The sequence below is a fragment of the Chlorocebus sabaeus genome, chromosome 7 (genome assembly GCF_047675955.1).
Source record: "Chlorocebus sabaeus isolate Y175 chromosome 7, mChlSab1.0.hap1, whole genome shotgun sequence".
Classification (NCBI taxonomy): domain Eukaryota; kingdom Metazoa; phylum Chordata; class Mammalia; order Primates; family Cercopithecidae; genus Chlorocebus; species Chlorocebus sabaeus.
The window spans coordinates 125,998,298-126,020,175 of record NC_132910.1 but is presented as its reverse complement, the minus strand read 5'-3'; positions in this window follow the sequence as shown (position 1 = coordinate 126,020,175).

Genomic DNA, 21,878 nt, shown 5'->3' with positions numbered 1-21,878 from the left:
GCTTGAGCCACCGCGCCGGCCTTCTCTTCCATTTTTCTTAAAGAGTAAAATTATTTAGTAATTATTCATGCTTATTCTTTATTAAATGTAATATAAATGAAGTGGAATTACATTAATAAAATGTATTTTCCCTTATGTGGTATAGATAATTATAACAAGATCTGATTTTTAAAGTTAAAGTCTTCATTTTATTATTCAGAAGTTTCCCACTGTTCAGTTTCACATCAAATTCTGTAGCAGCAGGAAGCAATTTGACTGTTGGCTCTTTGAATTTACAACATTAAGCCAAAAGAGAAGTCTACATCATTTTTCATTTATTACATTTAATTCTAACAGTTTTTATCTACAAAATCCATTAATGCATATTAATTACATGACCAGAATTAAGCCAAGTATTTCAAAAGACTCAAAGAACCAAATAATCTGATCCTTGGCACAAATAGATTCATATTCAAGTTGGGGACATACACTTACGTACATGCCATCATGAAGTTAACAAATTGTAATAAAAATGTCACACATACTAAAAAAGTTTCTTAGTTACGTGTGAGGTCAAGATAGTTTATAATGCTCATGTGTTAGTCCATTTTCACATTGAAAGAACTACCTGAGTCTTGGAAATTTATAAACAAAAGAGGTTTAATTGACTCACAGTTCCGCATGTCTGGGGGGGCCTCAGGAAACTTACAATCATGGCAGAAGGTGAAGGGGAAGCAGGCACCTTCTTTACAAGGTGGCAGGAGAGAGAGAGAGGGAGAGAGCAAGGAGGAAAATGCCACTTTAAAACCGTCAGATATCACGAGAACTCACTCACTATCACTAGAACAGCGTAGGGGAAACTGCCCCTATGATCCGATAACCTCCCACCAGGACCCTCCCTCAACATGTGGGGATACATTTCAAGATGAGATGTGGGTGTGGACACAGAGCCATACTAATCACCTCAGTACATCAGATAGACAAACATTGAAAAAAATAATAATTTAAACAGAGTTTTGCTCACTGTGCCTTTTCCCATGGCAATTCATACTACTGAAGACAAATAACTGGTTGTGAGTGATTCTTATAAAATTCCCAGTGTTAATTCATATTTCTGTCATGTACATTATTCAAAATGAGCATTTCTATGGCTACTATTTATAATTCTTTCTAATTTTCCACATGACTAAGCCTAATATGATATGCAGTAACATCAGTGATGCAGTTTTGTTCTTGACTGTAGCACAGTAGGACCTTCTCTTTTTTTCAGGCTATTTCTTCTACATGGATGATCTTACACACACATACACACCCATGACTTCGGTTACTGTCTCCACATTAATACATTTACAACTCTACCTTGTGAGTCCTGTTTAACATCTTCATTGTAGTGTCTCATTCAAGTTCACCACATTAAAAACAACACTCAGGATTCTCCCGCTTCCACCCGTCATCCCCAAAGCCAGGCTCTGCTCCAGTATTTCCCATTGACTGTGATGGACTCCATCTTTCATAATGGACAGGCTGGAAACGGTTGAATAAACTGACCCTGACATTTCTCTAACTTTTATCGTCTTCCACATCGTATACATCACCAGGTACTCACTAATTGTCTTTCTACATTCCCTTCAATTCCATATTCTTCCTTTCTCTATCATCACCATCCTATTTCTAATTACTATAGTTTCTTAATACTACAACCGCTACTATTAACCAGACCCTTCATGTTCAGTCTTCTTCCTGAAAACAATCTCTACTCTACAATCAGTTTTTTTGTTATTGTTCTACAACATATAACTAGGCATATCAATTATGCATAAAGCCTTTTATACCTTCCTGTGATTGTAAAGAAAAGTCCCAAATTCTTAGTATAGCTGACAAGATCCAGCAGAATTTGATCCCTGCTTCCTTCTCCAGGGTCATTTGTTGTCACTTTTTTTCCTATTGATTCTTTGTTTTTAATATAAGGGATTACACATATAACTATGCAATACCCTTTTCAGCCTCCTTTCTTCCCCCCCCCCCCCACTAAACCAGGAAACAACTGCCTCAGAATCATAATAATATTTAAATGCATATTTCTAGGTTCTATTCCATAATGACTAAATCAGACTCTGTGAGTAGAAATAGGACTACATGATATCAGTTACTCCAGGGAAAGTTTATACATACAAATCATTGAAAACCTTTATTTTAGATGTTAGGTTTCTTTATATTTGATATAAAGAGGCTTCTTTTCTCAATCAATACTCTTAATTTAGGTAATCTCATCCATTACTTGACTTCCGATGACTAGATGTCAGAGAAAGCCACATGTAAATCTCAAGCTGCTCTTTTGACTTAAGACTTAGATGTTTAATTTCCTCCATGACATCTCCACCAGATCCTCACATCTCTCTCAATTTAGACAAGAAAGCGCTAAACTCCTCATGGTGTCCCTGCAAATCTTTTCCACCTCCAGTGTCTGTCACAAAATATCCATTCAGCCAGTGTCTCTTGCCTGAGATTTTTCTTTCACTTCCCACCAATTCACAACCATAGCCTGTCCTCCCTAAAAAATGTCTTGCATGTATTCACTTTTTCTGTATAAAAAGGCAGCTCTCTTGGCCAACCTATCAGTAGTTTTGTCTACGCTATTGTAAAGGCCTTCTACCTGAATTCCCACTTACATAATTACCTCCCATACCTACGTAACAATTTTACACATTGCAGCCCGAAGGAGCCTGTTGTATCACTATTTAAGATCCTTCAAAACCTTCCCACTACATTAGGATAAAATCTAAATTATCTGATGTAGCTGATAAAGTTTTGCACAGTCTTGTCTTTTACTCCACCCTGATCTTCCTTCCTGCTTGCTCTCTCTCTGTTCAGCAGCCACACTAGCCTTCTGTCAATTATTTCTGGCTCAGACTATTTGCATTTTCTGTATCTTTAATTCATCCCACCTCCCCTCAACTGTGCTTGTCTAAATTCTACTTATGTTAATGTCCCTATGTGTATGCATGTGTATAATATATATACACATATATACATATCTATATATAATACAGACACATACACACAGATATACAATACACAGTTTTATGTATACACACATGTGTATATATAAACATCAACATGAGTTAACATAAGTAGGAATTATGCATATATGTGAAGCTTTCCCTGAACTGTAAATCTAAATCAGACTGCTTTATTTTGTTGTAATTTACTTTTCTTCTAAGAATGTATCCATCATGTTTAATTGTATAGTTGGTTTGAAGAATTATTGATTTAATATTAGATTGTTGCAAAAGTAATAACAGTTTTGGACCGTGAATTTTAAATCATAACTAGGCTCAAACACATCTTTATTAATCAAAATAGGAACCATTACAATCAACACATTTTTGCCAATAAGAAGTAAGATGTTTGTTCCTGTAACATAAAAATCCATGCTTCGGGATTTGATGAACTCCTGGAAATCATTTTCTGCATTCTGCTGGTTTTGGAAGCATTTTCCTCGCAAAAAGTTGTTGAGATGCTTGAAAAAGTGTTAGTCTGTTGGTAAGAGGTCAGGTGAATATGGCGGATGAGGCAAAACTTTGTAGCCCAATTTGTTCGACTTTTGAACCATTGGCTGTATGGCGTGTGGTTGGGCGTTGTTGTGGAGAAGAATTGGGCCCTTTGCTGTTGACCAATGCTGGCTGTAAGTGTTTCATTTTTGGGGAGATCTCATCGATTTGCTGAGCATACTTCTCAGATGTAATGGTTTTTCCAGGATTCAGAAAGTTGTGGTAGATCAGACTGGCAGCAGACCACCAAACAGTGACCATGACATTGTTTTCGTTACAAGTTTTGGCTTTGGGAAGTGCTTTGGAGTTTCTTCTCAGTCCAATCACTGAGCTGGTCCTCACCAGTTGTCCCATAAAATTCACTTTCATCTCACATCACAGTCTGATAAAGAAATGGTTTATTATTGTTGTGTAGAATAAGAGAAGATGACACTTCAAAACGACAATTATTATTATTTTTTTTTGCTCAGCTCACGAGACACACACTTATCAAGCTTTTTCACCTTTCCAATTTGCTTCAAATGCCAAATGACCACAGAACAGTTGACACTGATTTCTTCAGCAACTTCTCGTGTGGTTGTAAGAGGATCAGTTTCGATGATTGCTCTTCATCGGTCATTGTCAACTTCTGAAGACTGGCCACTACACTCCTCATCTTCAAGGCTCTCATGTTCTTTGCAAAACTTCTTGAACCAACACTGCACTGTAGGTTTTCATTAGCAGTTCCTGGGCCAAATGTGTTGTTGATGTTGCAAGTTGTCTCTGCGCTTTAGGACCCATTTAGAACTGAAATAAGAAAATCTCCCAAACTTGCATTTTGTCCAACATCATTTCCATATTCTAAAATAAGTATAAAATAAATAGCATGTAATAATTAGCAAAAAAAAAAAGCGCAAGAAATGCACATTAAAATGATATATAACCACATATGTTGAATAATGTATTCCAATATCAAACAGCAAATTTCAACAATGCAAAAAAAAAAAAAAACAATTACTTTTGTGCCAACTTCATATTGTTTTTAATCAGATGGCAACTTCTGCATCTTACAGGGACATTTGCTCTTAATTCAATATCGTATCCTCAATACCTAGTTCAGTGTTTGGCATATAATAGGCAGTCAATACCTATTTACGGAATGAATGAACAAACATGTAAATAGAATATCTCAATACAAAACTGATTTTTTAAAAAAGTCAATCATTTCTCATCTTAATTGTTTCTCTTGTTATATGATTAAATAATGCTTTAGGGTAAGGAGCAACTTTTATATCAAAATTTCAGTGCCAACTCAATTTATTAGATATTTAGGAAGTTGTGGATCAAGATATTTATCAGGTTTCTTGGTAAAAATTCACTCATTCTGGACAAAACATTATGCTGGTGGAAATATATCAGGAAAACAAAAATTAGCCAATATTGACAGTAAAAAAAATATATAAAAAAGAAAAAAGTATCCAATAATGTCAAATGTCAAAATTATAATTAAAAGGGGGAGCAAATAACTGGTTAGGTATTTAGAACAATTGACTTATTCTGATAGCATAAATATATGGCTAAAAATGTTTATCTTATAGTTGATATGTACCTTAATTGAACTACCACCTGCCATGAATATATACTTTATGAGCACACAAACTTCTCTCATGTAAAAAGTTTTACTAAATCAATAATTTACATATTGGGCCAGGTGGTACTATGGAATGTTTGCCAAACACTTAAATTGCCAAACATCTGTGTGGAAAAGTAAGGCCATCAATGGTAATGTCCCCGATATCAGATGTTTTCCAAGTACATAGAAGACTGCATGCGTTTTTCTTCACAACGAGCAATATCAATGGCACTGCTCAGTGATTCCAGAGCTGACTCTGCTAAAATGGTCAAATTATTATACATAACTGTATGTTTTAGTTTCTTCCCCCACAGTTATTGGGGTAACTGAGAATAAATAAAAGATTTAATCCCAGAGTAAAATTTAGCTCAGGCCATCATGATTGCATCTTACAGTGGTAGACAACCTGAACATTTATTTTATTAAACTTCAGCACAGGTGAACTGGCTTGGGAAATCTACCAACTTAAAATGTAAAAAGTGCAATATAACCTTTGCTATTTTGCCAGCAGCAAAATTATGCATCACGGCTTACCTTAAAAGTGATGTTTTGGAGTACATTGAAAAGAGAAATTGTGTAGCGATAATTTTCAAGTATTTCATATTTGTTAAAGCTGTACAAATGCTGTACAAATATTTTCTTACTAATTTTTGTATGCAATTTATGAAATGCTTTCTCTGAAAGCATTTGCGTTTTTTAAGGTATGAATTATACCCCTTAAATTGACATATGGCTATTTGGAAAGTAGTGGAATAAACAGTATATGGGTAGAAATACAATTTACAGGTGAACAAAAATCTAGACTTTTTAGTTCATTTCATTATTTCATCTGAAAAAAGAGTAGTCATTATCTAAAATGATTTTCAGTTTGATGTAATACTTTTCATAATTTGTATAACCCCTTTCCAAGCCCTGAACACAAGGATCATATTTTAAAGATTTTTTTTTTTTTTTTCCAGTGGAGTCTTGCTCTGTCTCCCAGGCTGGAAAGCAATGGTGCTATCTTGGCTCACTGCAACCTCCGTCTCCTGGGTTCAAGTGATTCCTCTGCCTCAGCCTCCCAAGTAGCAGGAATTACAGATGCACATCACCACACTGGTTAATTTTTGTATTTTTAGGAGAGACGGGGTTTCACCATCTTGGCCAGGTTGGTCTTGAACTCCTGACTATGTGATCCACCTGCCTCGGCCTCCCAAAGTGCTGGGATTACAGGAGTGAGCCACCATGCCCAGCCTTAAAAGTCTTTCTATGACATTGCCCTTCATCATCAGTAAAGTAAACTCTGCATTTCTACAGATTATATGATTTTGGTGTCAAGTCCATGTGGATAAAATGAAGTCTACGTTAGCACTTGTGAAATTATTATTCTTTTCAGTTTTTTTCTAGTAGTGTCCAATAAAAACAAGATAACATTGCTCCTTTACTTTTATTTAATGCATATAATTTAGAGATATTCATGTATTACGGATCTTTCATTGGGTACTTTATTTCTTTTATTTATTTTTTAAAAATTTCAACAGTTTAAGCGGTACAAACAGTTTTTGGTTACAGGGATGAATTGTAGAGTAGCGAAGTCTGGGCTTTTAGTGCAACTATTGCCCAAATAGTGTACATTGTAGCCAATAGGTTATTTTTCATCCTTCTTCCCACCCCACCTTCTCCCTTCTGAGTTTCCAGTGTCCACTACATCACTCTGCACACCTTTGAGTACTCGTAGTTTAACTTCTACTTATTGGTAAGAACATGAGGCATTTGGTTTTCCATGTTTGAGTTACTTCATTTAGGATAATACCCTCCAGTTCCAAGTTGCTGCAAAAGACTACTTTATTTTTTTCATGGTTGAGTAGTATTCCATGGGAGGGAGGGATGGATGGATAGATAGATAGATAGATAGATAGATAGATAGATAGATAGATAGATTTTGTTTATCCACTCATTGGTTCATGGGCACTTAGACTGATTCCATATCTTTTCAGTTGTGACTTGTGCTGTTATGAACATACAAGTGTAGGTGCCTCTTTTATATAATAACTTATTTACTTTTAGGTTGTTACTGCATAATTCCAGTAGTGGGATTGCTGATTTGAATGGTAGATCTACTTTTAGTTTTTTGATAAATCTCTCTACTGTTTTTCATAGAGATTTTACTAACTTACATTCCCACCAACAGAGTACACACGTTCTCTTTTCACCATATCCACACAAATATCTATTTTTTTTTTGTTTTTTGAGTTTTTAATAATGGCCATTCTGGCTGGAGTAAGGTGGTTTATCATTGTGGTTTTAATTTGCATTTCCCTGATTATTAGTGATGTTGAACATTATTTAAACATTTTTTGACCATTTGTGTATCTTCCTTTGAGAAATGTATGTTCTTGTTGTTTGCCCACATTTAGTGGGATTATTTATTTTTTTCTTGCTGATTTGTTTGAGTTCCTTGTAGATTCTGGATATTAGTCCTTTGTCAAATGTATAACTTGCAAATATTTTCTCCCATTCTATAGGCTACCTGTTTACTCTGTTAATTATTTCTTTTGCTGTCCAGAATATTTTTAGTTTAATTTAGTCTCATTTATTTATTTTTGTTTCGTTGCATTTGCTTTTAAGGTCTTAGTCATAAATTCTTTGCCTAGGACAATGTCTGGAAGAGTTTTCCCTAGGTTTTCTTCAAAAGTTTTCATGGTATCCGATGTTAGAATTAAGTCTTTAATCCATCTTGAGTGAACTTTTGTATGTGGTGAGAGATAGGGGTCCAGTTTCATTCTTCCACATATGGCTATCCAATTTTCCCAGCACCATTTATTCAATAGAATGTTCTTTCCTCAGTGTATGTTTTTGTTTTTGTCTGCTTTGTGAAAGATTAGCTGGTTTCGGGTAGTTGGCTTTATTTCTAGATTCTCTATTTTATTCCATAAGTCTATGTGTCTACTTTTATACCTACATCAGCCTGTTTTGGTTACCACAGTCTTACAGTATTATTTGAAGTTGGGAAATGTGATGCCTCAAGATTTGTTCTTTTTGATTTGGCTATTTGGGCTTTTTTTTTTTTTTTTTTGGTTCCATATAAATATTAGGTTTATCTAATTTTGTGAAGAGTGATGTTGGTATTTTGATAGGAATTGCATTGAATCTGTAGATTGCTTTGGGCACTGTGGTCATTTTCATGATATTGATTCTTCCAATCCATAAGCATGGGATATATTTCCATTTGTTTGTATCATCTATGATTTTATTAATGAGTATTTTGTAGTTCTCCTTGTACAGATCTTTCACCTCCTTGTTAAGTATTTTCCTAGGTATCTTTTTCTTAGCATTTTAAATGGGATTGAGTTATTGATTTGTGTACATTGATTTTGTAACTTGAGACTTCACTGAATTTATTGATTAAATCTGAGTCTTTTGGAGGAGTCTTTAGCATTTTCTATACATAAGACCGTATCATCTGCAAGCAGGGATAGCTTGACTTCCTCTTTTCCAATTTGGATGCCTTTTATTTCTTTCTCTTACCTAATTCTCTGGCTAGGACTTCCAGTGTTATGTTGAATAGAAGTGATGAAAGTGGGTATCCTTGTCCTGTTCCAGTTCTTAGGGGTAATGCTTTCAACTTTTCCCCATTCAGTATGATGTTGACTGGGCATTTCCCAAATATTATTGAATATTGTAAAATCTAAGTAATTCACCTAACCTAAATTACTTTGAAATAGCATAATATACTATACTCAATGATTACTTTTTAAAGATCGTTGAAGTATACATTTGTCTTATGAAATTGGTACTAAGAAATCAAAGGAGGAACTGTAGCCTCATTTCTGGAGTAATATCTGTTAACTTGTATGCTATTTTTTGAAATACCTTAAGACAAGTTTAAATAGTAGCACAAAAATTTGTCACATGCATTAAAAGATGATAAACTTGAAAAATGTTTTAAAATAATATCATTGTATTGAGTTTTCTTTTTCTTGATTCTTTTTAGGTGAAATTTTTAGATGTATGAAAAGATAAAAACTAATAACTCTGGTATATTTTATATTTCTATATTTATCCTATTACAAATTGGATTGAAGTGACACTATTAGAACATATATTTGGATTTGTGACTCTCCACAAATCTTTCTTAAATGTGTATTAATAAATGGAAAACTACATAAAAGAATTAGATGTATTTTACATAAATCTCAAATTTCTGACACTTGATGTTTGATTTACAATATAAATGGTTTTAATATAAAGGATTTAAATGTAAAAAAACAAATAATTCAAGTATTAGCAGAAAACTAGTATGCATTTCTTTTTCTTTTTTTTTTGAGATGGAGTTTCACTCTTGTTGCCCAAGCTGGAGTGCAATGGTGCAATCTCGGCTCACTGCAACCTCTGCCTCCCAGATTTAAGTGATCCTCCTGCCTCAGTCTCCTAAGTAGCTGGGATTGCAGACACATGCCACCACACCCAGCTAATTTTTTGTATTTTTACTAGAAATGGGGTTTCACCACACTAGCCAGGATGGTCTCAAACTCCTGACCTCAAGTGGTCCGCCCGCCATTGTGTAAATACAAGTTTTCTAGCAATGACTTAAAATCCAAATGTAATTTTAAAAGTCTGATAAAAAAAATCGACTACATATTTTAAAAAGGTAAAAGTTGCATAGGAAAAGAAAAGCTTGAAGCAAATTCAGGAGATTGCTAACAAGAGATAATATTGGGACATGTGGGAGACAATATTTGCAACACTTATCACAGATTAAGAGCTAATGATCCAAATAAATAATGTTGAGTTGAGGACAAGACCAAAAGTCAGATAGAAAATAGGAAACAAACAAACCCAAATCAAAACCATATGTCTTTGCTCGTTTGTACAAAACACATACAAGCACAAATCAGAAACTAATGAGATTATTTATTTCGAGAAAGTAGGTGGGAAATGGTTAGAGAAGATAAGAAGATTAGAACAGAAGAAAGGCTCTCAGCAGGACACTTCTCTGAGTATACCATTTTTAACACTGCATTTGGGGATCATATTAATATTTCGCGTACACACAATAAATTTAATAAGCAATTATGGGGAAAGGTAAATACAAAAGCAAATTCAACTAGAAAGAAATGAGCCTAACCATGTTTCAAATGCACAACACAAACACAGTGAAGGGAAAAAACAAAGTACATTTTGTATCTTTTTATTTAACAAGGAGTTAAGAGAAGTGAAATCAAGTGTATTTTCTGCTTCCCACCTACACTTTAAACTTAACTGAGAGTTAATGTTTGCTTTGAAGTGAAAGCAAATTGATCATATTATGACATTTAGTTGTCTCTACTGCTAGCATTTTATTAACATTTTAATATCACAGTGGAAAACTAAGAGAAATACTGAAAGGCTATTTCTAACACCCTTCTCCCTTGCTATATGCCACTTCAAATAATGGAAGATGAGATGCCCAGTTTTCTGAATTATTTTGCAACTGAGGTTAACCATGTCCCCCGTTCCAGCCCATTGGACATAAGCGAAAGTTCTTGTTTTCCTGTTAAAGACAGACGCAGCCGGTACCACTGCTTTCCACAAAACCGATGCCTAGATTTGCATCTGCCAGAAATGGACTACACCTTATTTCTTGCTCTAGACCACGAAAAATATAAACCTAGTTGTTTAAGCTACCCTTAGTGTGGTTTTCTGCTAAGTGAAAATAAAATATCCCTCACTCACGTACAGATCTTCATGCTCAGATCACGCCCTGAAGCTAGAATTACATGAATAAAATGCTTTTAGGTAGAAAAGATCAATTTGTTCTTAAAGATATTAAAACTTTATTTACGTTTGTATACAAATTATCTCATTTAACCTTCAACATGCTTAAGAGCAAGTATTATGATACCAATTTTATATGTGATCAAACTAAGATTCAGAGATTTGCATTATAACACCCAAGACCATTTAGCTCATAACAAAATCAGAATTAAACAAAGGACTTTTTAATTAATTTCACTATGCTCTTCAGTCCTACATAACAGATAAATCCAAAAGAACTTTCAACAAACCAAAATCATGATACCACTTTGGAGATAAAATCCAGATAAGTATAAAGTATAAGTCTTGGTAGGTACTGCTTTTGTCTATTTTTCTGATTTATGGCTAAATTCTCAATACCTCAGAGCTATACATGTGATTACAATGGGCTTTGAAATTCTAAGGTTTATTACAAGATCAGAAAACTTAATATTTGCTTTGCTAATAAAACGAACTCAATACGTATTGTGACTGCAATTTTTCCTGAGTGAACTTTAATAAATTCCTGATTCTGGGCAGAACACTCATCAACATGATTATTTACTCAAATTGACTATGCCACTGAGAAAATTGTTTTTCCTGAGTATAAAACAAATGACTAAATATTCTGCTTTCTTAGAACCTATGTATAGTGTTTGAGGGATAGAAGTATTCAAAGTTCCCATTGTAATATGACTAACTCACTAGTACAAATGTAAGCAGTAGGAAAATATTTGTAAGATTAAAAAGCTGAATTAGGATTCAAAGACTAAGTATTCTAAATGCCAATTTTATTAATTAAATAGATTATTGCATGCCACTGTGGATCAGCTAGTTTCTTAATTCCTGAGAATACAAAAAATCCATATCTGACCCAATGAGCTCAATGTTCCGTAGGACCGTCTTAGAACAACTACTAAAAAAAAAAAAAAAAAAAAAAAAAAAAAAAAAAAAACGGCACTGTAATGAGGAGATAAATAAATATGGATGTTATATTCCCAAAGTGGTGATGTAAAAAAGCAGTTACCTTTACTGTGCAACGTCATCTCTGATAAAGCGCCATTTGCTCTGGAGTTGACATTTTTCTGGTGAGAGAAGTTGTAGGGATTTCTGCTGAGAAGGAACAGCTGACAAGGCAAAATAATGAACAAGAACAGAATATTGGGGGAAGGCAAGAGAGGTGTGCTGGAGACAGTTTGTGAAACACTTAAAAAGGAGTTTTACTGTAATAAGTGAAAATTTTGGGGGGATTTTAAGGAGAAGAGACTCGTAAATTTTACTTGCCAGATCTATTTTTGCTTTTTATTTAAACTTTATCTTGAAGTGAAAAGAAATGGATTCCTCTGCTATCACTTATGTTTCTGGGCTTTTGAAGCGTTTTTGTATTTATGCTTTATTTCACTTTGTATTACGTTCCTTCAATTTAATAGTAAGAATCACTTGGAGAATTTTAAATCTTCCTTAGCTAAACCAAGGGGAAATGGAATTGATATGCACCTAGTGAAAAAGATAGCCCTCAGAGCAATAGTAAGACGCCAAGTAGTGATCACAAGGAAAATTTCATCATAGAAAGCTGTGCCTACTTACCCTTTCCTCTGTGGTATTCTATACAAGGAAATATTTATATAAGTATTTATTACCCCATACTTTTCTATTCTCAGTAGAAAAAATGCAGCATTCAAAATAAACAATATTACAATCAATATGTGCAATTCAAAAGTTACATGATTGAGCAAATTTTTTCAACTTCTCATGTTTTTAGTATGTTCTTTCTCCAGTTGTTTTTATAGTTCATAAAAGCATTAATGGCTTAGAAATAGTGTAAACTGGGCTTATATTACTGCTTATGCATTGCATGATTATGACTGAAGCCCAAAAACCTTTGGGGATGTGTAAACTTGTCTTGCAGGTCTCCCCAACTGCCCCTTCCTGGTGCTTAAAAGAAAATCATCGTATTTCTCTCTGGCTTAGGGAGAAATTCATCTGAAGAACTTGCCTCTGGCTCTTGGGTTGCTTATCCTAAGCTTGCTTTATTTTATATGGTATTTGATGCTTAAGACATATACCTGAATTGAATCTTAACTTATTTGGTTTTCTGAGTTCAGTTAACTTGTTTAGACAAAACAATTGAAGAAAGAAATTGCCTAATAGATAGATGAGATTTATGAATGAAATGCTGGTAGCTAGCATTTTATTTTTTTATTCTGCACTAGCCGAACATGTCAAGATTCTCATGAAGGTTGAATTTATTTATTTTATCATTTGTATACTTTTTGGTGCAATAGAATGCTAAAAGAACTATATTGTCAATTTGCTATATTTATCTGGAATATTTAATTAATGTAAATAGCTTATGAACTCTGGGTCTATGAGAAGATACATTCATATGTTTAAATTGGACTATGTTTTGAGAGACTATAAAGAGCTAGGATACCATGGCATGGAAAATTAACCAAGGAAATGGGGAAATAAGAAATATTAACATATGGTTTTGCAGTAAAATAATAAGATAAAGCCTTAGTAAGCATTTCCCCACAAAATAATGCAATGTGCGGGGCAGCTATGTCTGCTGGAGATGGACGGGTAAATTGACTCTCAGCTGTCTTACAAATGGGGAAGCAAACAAAATCAGTTACACAATACTTAATGTCCATAGAAGAAAGGCAAGCCAGTTTTTCAGGAGAAGTACATCTATTTCTGGTTTTTATACCTGAAGAGAATTTTCCCCAAGGGTCCTTTTAAAGTATATGCTGTGATATGGCACGAACTCACTTCTAAAAAACACCCCTTGGAGTGGTATTTTCAGATTTCACAGCACAGCTCACATAATGGTCTTTCACTTCTGATGGTGGTAAAACACCAGAGTGCAGTTCGTTGAAAGCTGCTCTGCTGAGGGCACCTGGGGGACACTGTTCTCAGGACCACCGTTCTTCCTGGGTTCATGAGTAGCACAGCATCAGTTTTGATCATTCACTTTGTACTCCATTTCTATAGTGAGACATCTGCTTCTGAAACCATTTTTGATCATTTAAAGCTATTGTCAATACAGTATCACATAACCATTGCTCGTTTTAGGATTATTCAACAAATACTAAAGTTTTTTTTTTATTATTGTTGGTTTGTTTTTTCTCTACAAAGTTTTGAGATAAACCTTGTCTGACTATTCACTAAACAGCCACAAAAAGTAAAGTGTGATAAAGATTTGATTTTTTTTCCACTCCGGACCTAATTGTTGATTTTGATTTGAGTAAGATTTGTTGTTTTTCCACTCTAGACATAATTGTTGGTTTCTAATAAAGACGATTTCCCCCCCGCCTGTGAGGTTCATCAGGAATCTGGAACTGTCTACCATTGTGAACTGATTTAACCCTTCAAGTATACGCTAATGATGTAACAAACACTCTGGAAACATGTTATGCCTGGAGGGTTGTCTTCCTTACTCTGTGAGATGGTGGCTGAGCAGGTCATTGGGTGACCTTCCTCTATGCAGTTGTCCATGTTCTAGAGTGACAGAGGCTCTCTCTCTCTTCCAAATGGTGTTGGGGGCTGTACTCACTCTACCCAGCTGGAAAGGGAGCAGAAAAGAGGTTTGCATTGGAGTTTTGTGGCCAGGCCTGGGAGTGGTGATCATCACTTTTACAACCACTCTACTTATTGAACCTTGGTCAAATATACACTCAAATACATGGCCAAGATCTAATGGTAACCCAAGCTAGGAAGCATAGATTTGACGGGATAACCATTAATTAGTGAAAAATCCACACCATTGAAAGGGGACCTTGAATGTTGGATGTATAGCTAGCCTGCTTTAACTAAAGTAACCACATCACTCACAAGGGCAACGTTATGCAAATGCTCATAGAATAGACTCAGAAGCCTAACAGAAAAAATATATATAAGGCATATTAAGCAGCAATTATACAATTCTCAAAATAAAAAGCACGTGGCACCTGAAAAGATGTCAATGGATATAATCTGTCCCTTAATAGTTCATGTTTTAGAAAGTTAATTTGGCAGTATTTAAGCATTAACCTGTGCTTCAGGAATGCATTCAAATGAACCGTTTTGTCAAAGACATCTACACACACATTTCATACCGCTTTAAAATTATTTATAGTCTATTCAGAAATTTCTGTAGGAAACCGATATACTCCGCTGATACTAAGTGGCATTGACTTTAAAGCTAACACTGTTTCATAAGTTCATTCATTCATTGAGCAAATATTTTTTTAGCATTTTCTTTTCTTTTTTTCTTTTTTGAGATAAAGTCCCGCTCTGTCACCCAGGCTGGAGTGCAGTGGCACAATCTCGGCTCAGTGCAACCTCCGCTTCCCGGGTTCATGTGATTTTTTTTTTTTTTTTGAGCATTTTCTATGTTCCAATTTCTAAGTAGGACTTTAAAAACCAGTAAAGGGCAAAATGTCCCTGGACCAAAGAGCTTGTGGTATAATAAAGAGACAGACAAATATAGAAAAACGATTTAATCAAGTAGTAATTTCTGGCTTTTTGTCCCTCCTGTAGGACACTCAGAAAAAAAAAATGAAATTATGAGAATTGTTTTTTCAACTCCTTTTCTACTCCAACCATAATTATGCACCTAATAATGAGCATAATGAAACTCAAATTTGAGTCCAAGGAATTATTACCTTCATTTGCCTACTGAGGAGAACTATCAAGACTTTTAATCACATGGAATAACTCATTCAGCAAATGAGGCTGGGTTGCTGATGATGGAATGAGGAAGTTGGAGGGATTAGAAATGACATATCCAGAATAGACAATGGAATCAGTGACAGACTTCTACTAGTGGCAGCAACCTGTGCCTCACTCCTGCACAAATCCAAAAGCGTTTTTGAGGCATTTGATGGCATGTGCCTGTGAAAGAAGTAGATATTCTGTCTTGGGAGCTTGAGAAAAGGCCAGTGGCACTGTTCTAGTAGCCTAAAGGCAAGCACACATTTAAATAGTGGTGGGGGTAGAAGGCATGGGGTGATGAGTAATGAGCAGCTCAGAAATGGCCGCTTTAAAGATCAAAGTTCATATGCCCACATTTTCTGAAATAAATTATGCCATTTGGAATCATCTTACATCCCTAAGAACAAGAATGTTCCTACCAAAATCATTTAGAAGTTTTCTCTGACAGCTCACCCTGTTAAAGGTCATCATGAGATTTTATCATTTAGAAAAATAAAAATACAATGTCCTCTGACTATGAGTCTGAATTAATGCAAATCCAGTACACAAGTGAACAGGCCATTATAATACAGTGCAAGGAGTGCTATGAATTGGGACCCTGCGAGATTATACAGGAGTGTCATTCAACCTTATTCTTAAACAATGGCAGGTATCAGGTGCCAATTTTTGAAAATAAATGTATATGTCTGTTCCAAAATAGGGAAAAATAAGTGTAATTATATAGTGAATTTTCGTAAAGCTAAGTGTACTAAATTTAAATGAGTTATTCTGAGTTTATGTCCTTCCTACTATTTTAAAATTAAAACATTTCTTACTTTACCGAATTTGGGTAACATTCCTGTTGAGTCTTTTTTTTTTTTCTGAAAAAGAAAAAAGCTCAAATGAAAGTAAATCAATATTATTATGCATAAATGTTCCAAAAGACCCCTTGCATCTTATATTTATAAAAAGAAGCCATGAAAGAAGCTTTATTTTAGAGAAAAAAAAAACTGCACAAGTGACATGGATTTATAACAGTTATGCAATTTGAATATTTAATGTATTGGGCTAAGATAGGTGGAACTGTCCATTCCTGTCAGTATTACCATTTTACAGATGTCGCTGGTACTAAGGTTTTTCTGTTATTGAATCAGAAAACCTCATCCCATGGAAAATGTTTATATAAGCACTGAAAATTATTACACTGTAATTCTCAAATCTATATATCATTTCTTTGGCTAGGTAAACTTAACTTTTCTTTTGAATGAAATATTTGTTCCTTAAAATGTTAATGTTGTACGATTAAATCTTGCTGGTTCAGGAATCAATCAATGTCTTTAAATGTAATTCTACATATCTCTTCTCCAAAAATTAGGTTGAGATTTTATATATATATATATATATATATATATGTTTTTGACAGAGTCTTGCTCTGTCGCTCAGGCTGGAGTGCAGTGGTGTGATCTCTACTCATTGCAACCTCTGCCTCCTGGATTCAAGCAATTCTCCTGCCTCAGCCTCCCGAGTAGCTGGGACTGCAGGCACACACTCCCGTGCCCAGCTAATTTTCTGTATTTTAATAGAGACAGGATTTCACAGTGTTGCCCAGGTTGATCTCGAACTCCTGAGCTCAGACAATCCACCCACCTCAGCCTCCCAAAGTGCTAGGATTACAAGCTTGAGCCACCGTGCCTGGCTGAGATTATGCATTTTTCAATTTTTATTTTCATTTAAATTTTCACTTAAAAGAAAACTTCAATCCTTTATCCTACTTCCCAAATCTAATCCACTGACTATGACTGAAGAACAGGGAGTGCCTGTGTTTCAGGCCTACTTCTCTGTTGCAAATCCTTCTGATGATTACCTGTGTTCCCAACAGTGACTTCCTAATCAGCTTTGCCATTTCTGAATGATAGATTATTATTTGTGAAAAACCTCAATGGCTCTAAAGTCTATTCCTCAAATGCATATATTTATATATTTTTGAAATGTATATTGTCAACCAAATATGTACCTTGTTTTAGGTACTGAGTTAAACAACAACAACAACAAACACATGACTTCATGAAGCTTACATTTTAGCGTGGTAATATGGCATTTAAAATGAGTATGTAGGCTGGGTACAGTGGCTCATGCCTTTAATCCCAATACTTTGGGAGGCCAAGAGTGGTGGATTTCTTGAGCCCAGGAGTTTGAGACCAGCCTGCACAATGTGGCAAAACCTTGTCTTACAAAAAAAATAGAAAAATTAACTGGGTGTAGTGGCATGAGCCTGTAGTCCTAGCTACTTGAGAGGCTGAGGTAGGAGGACCACCTGAGCCCAGGGAGATTGAGGCTGCAGCGAACCATGATCATGCCATTGCACTCAGCATGGGTGACTGAGGGAGACCCTGCCTCAAATAAATAAATAAATAAATAAATAAATAAATAAAATGAGTATGTAAATATGTAATGTGTTAGATGATGTGCGTTTCAAGGAAAACTAATGAAGAATAGGTTGGATATGAAGAAATGTCACGGAGATGGTAGTGCTTTACATAAAAGGGGTGAATGAGGGCTTTGTAGCATTCATATTTGAAAAGACACTCTTAAAGACCCACCTGGTTCTTCTTGCCTGCTGCACAAGAAAAGCCAATACAGGGAGACAACAGTTGTTGCAGCAGAGAAAAAGTTTTAATAATAAAGAGCAGCTTGGCAAGGAGATGGGAGATATTTCTCAAAGCTGCCTCCCCAAAATTTTGCAGGTTAGAGTTTTTAATGATGGCTTGGTCAGCAGGAGGCTAGGGAGTGGGTACTGTTTATTTGTTGGGTAAGGGATAAAGTCACAGGGGTGTTGAAACTTTTTTTTTTTTTTCACTGAGTCAGTTCCTGGATGGAGGTCACAGAACCATTGATTCAATTTCTTGGTATGGGTCACTAATCCAAGTGGCATCAGTTGGTTCAGTAGAATGCAAAGTTTGAAAAATATGTCAAAGATGAGTCTTAGATTTCACAACGGTGATGTTATCTATAGGAACAATTTAGAGAGTTACAGGTCTTGTGATCACTGGTTATGTGACTCCTGAGCAGTAAGCAATTTTAGGCAAGCCAGGGGAACAACGAGTGGTTATCTTTAAACCATGCCTACATCTTTGCAGCACTCAGGCCTCTACCACAATTCTAACCTTGTGGCTTTTCATTTGAGTTATAAAGGTGGCTTCAAGACCTGAAAGAAGTGAAGAGGAAAGGCATGTTTCTGCATCACCCCAAATTTACTCTGCCATAGTTTTCTGCTTAAAGCATCTGATAACCATTGAGAAAGATTGCCTAGTGAAGAAAGCAAAATAGCTCAGAGCAGTCTGTACTATGTGAAGTACGCAAAATTTATCAGGACTAGGGAGACTTGAGCATTCAGTCATGCCCCCAATACCTGCTCATGCCTGGGGCAATTGTATGAAGACATTTTGTTCTTTTTCTTCCCTGTAGTTTTCTGATTAGCTGCCACATCCATTACATTCATGTTCCCGGAATTTGTGTTACAAACAACAATGTATAGCCATTCAATATATTATTTTAATGTTAATTCATAGTAAATAATTTAGAAACTGCCTCCTTTTTTTCTTTAAAAACCCACTTGTAACTGCTGCTAATAGGGCATTTATTTAGGGCCATTTGAATCTATGTCTCCAGCACTATAGTCCTCACATTTGGTTGAAATAAATTATACTTATATTCATTTTACCTCCTTTTTTTTATTTTGGTTGACAATGGTATCAACCACATTTTTATACAAAACAGAGATGAGGTTTTCATCTTTGTTAGAGAGAATCATTGAGCACCACCATTGCCCTTCATGGCTGTGTCTGGGTCATAATGACTCAGCATGTAGCATTATCTGAGGATATACAGAGGACTTTTCTCCTAACCTGGCATTCCATTCAATATTACTTCAGACACATGACTAGTGTAATGGCATGGGAAATGTAATAATATGTTTATAAACAAAGTATTCATAGTCTTCTATTTTGTACCATATAACCCAGAGGCAGCTCACCTAGTAGAACAGAACCAGACTCTTAAAAGCTCACCTATGGTGCTACATTAGGTTTAAGATTCTATCCTTCAGGGTGTAATATCGTCATTAATCCAATTAGTCATCTATGGTGCTGTGCCTTAAGAATTGTCATACATCAATTCAAGAACCAAAGCCTGGAAGTCAGATTGGTTCCTTCCACATCATTCTTAGTGGGCAGTCATGAACTTTTGGTTGGTGATTCTGCAACTTTAAGCTTTGTCAGGTTAGAAGTCATTTTTCCTGGGGTAACATATCTATCAGGAGATATAATAGATACTACACTAACCTGAAAGCAGCTGGTACTATGCATTTAGATGTCTTAAACCAGTGGATTAACCCATAAAAAGGGAATTACTGTACTTGGAGTAATTGACCTTTACATATCCAAATTTTGCTGAGCCGGAAGCCTACAAAATGAGGGAAGAGAATCTTCATAAGAAGAAAATAAAAATTACTAATAAGAAATTAAGTAGAAGGCCTTAGAGGGGGCCCTTGTAAGTTAAAGGCTTTGGATCCTAAGGTTAATTAGCTTGCAGCAAACATACCTCTAGGAGCTAGGATTTCTGTTACACAATGGGGCATGGAGGAATATGTTCAAACCTCAAGGGATTGTTGAAGGTATCTTTTGAGGCATTCGTGTTCCCTAAGAGTTATGACCCTATAGATTTTTTGAAACCTTGTCAGGCATGCAAATTAGACCGTACACATTTCTGGATGAAAATCAGGGGAATCTGGAATAAGAAGTTGGAGGAGGTAGACAAAGATTAACTGTGGCCCCAGGAGTAGCTATAGTCCCAGGAATTGTAGTGGCCTCATTTTTATTGACTTGTATTTCCTCTTAAGGTAGAAGAATTGAGGGAATCTTAGGATAAAATGTAAGAGAATATATGTGTATCATGGGTGGCAATACAAGATTCAATGCATATATTGACCCAAATTGTTTAGACATGATTTTCAGTTCAGTGGAATGAATGAACTTAGGAAATGTAAGGGTGTTGCATTTCTGTGGGTTGAAATTTCAACAATGAGAGACATAAAGGAACTATCAACTAAATTATTTTCCATCTTTCCTCTGACAGACTGCCTTAAGATGCCATGTATCCATATGACCTCTTCTAAGACACATTGCACAGAAGAGCAGTCAGCTGTGTTTTTCAGTAAATCTGTCACCAGTTCAGCCACACATCACATTGTATTTGTATTTCATCCTTCCTTGACCTAATTATCTTTTCCCCATACTCTTGCTTTCTTGAGAGAGCAACAACCAAGAAATATTTGGTTGTAAAATATTCTGGTGGGCTCTGTTTTCTAGCTAACCCACATGAAGATTGCTCAAGGCTGTGGAACAGCGAGTACAAAAGCCCTGAGTCGGCAGAATATTCAAGGAGCAACAAGGAGTCCTTTGTGTCTGGAGGTTAACTAATGAATAGAAAAATGTTTAGAAATGACTTGAGAAGGTAACCAGACACTTGGGCATATGAACCTAATTTGGTGTTTCTAAGGACTTTATCCTTTTTTTTTTTTTTTTTTTTTTTTTTTTTGAGACGGAGTCTTGCTGTGTGGCCCAGGCTGGAGTGCAGTGGCCGGATCTCAGCTCACTGCAACCTCTGCCTCCCGGGTTTACGCCATTCTCCTGCCTCAGCCTCCCGAGTAGCTGGGACTACAGGCGCCCGCCACCTCGCCCGGATAGTATTTTTGTATTTTTTTTTAAGTAGAGACGGGGTTTCACCATGTTAGCCAGGATGGTCTGGATCTCCTGACCTCGTGATCCGCCCGTCTCGGCCTCCCAAAGTGCTGGGATTACAGGCTTGAGCCACCGCACCCAGCCTCCTTTTTTTTCTTGAAGAAATCCGGCAGATGGTTTTGAAGACAAAGTAACATTTTCTTCTTATGTATTAAGAGGCTTTCCCTGGAAATCATATACAGAATAGACTGGAAGGAAGACAAGGTGAGATGGAATTTAGGAACTCAGATGGAATTTAAGTGGAATAATAGTCACCGGGACAAAAATTGTATTGGTGAAGGTAGTGATAATTGATCAAATTCTGAATAAATATTGAGGGTAGAACTGACAGAATTTACTACTGGATTGGATTTGACATGTGAGAAAAAAATAGTCTAAAGTATAATAATAGGAAGAATAGAGTTTCCATTACTGAGATGGGGAGACAGTTTTAGGAATACATTTAGGGGAAGGGAGATTGTTTGGGACATTTTAAATTTAAGATGTCTAAGATATTTGTGCATCTGTACA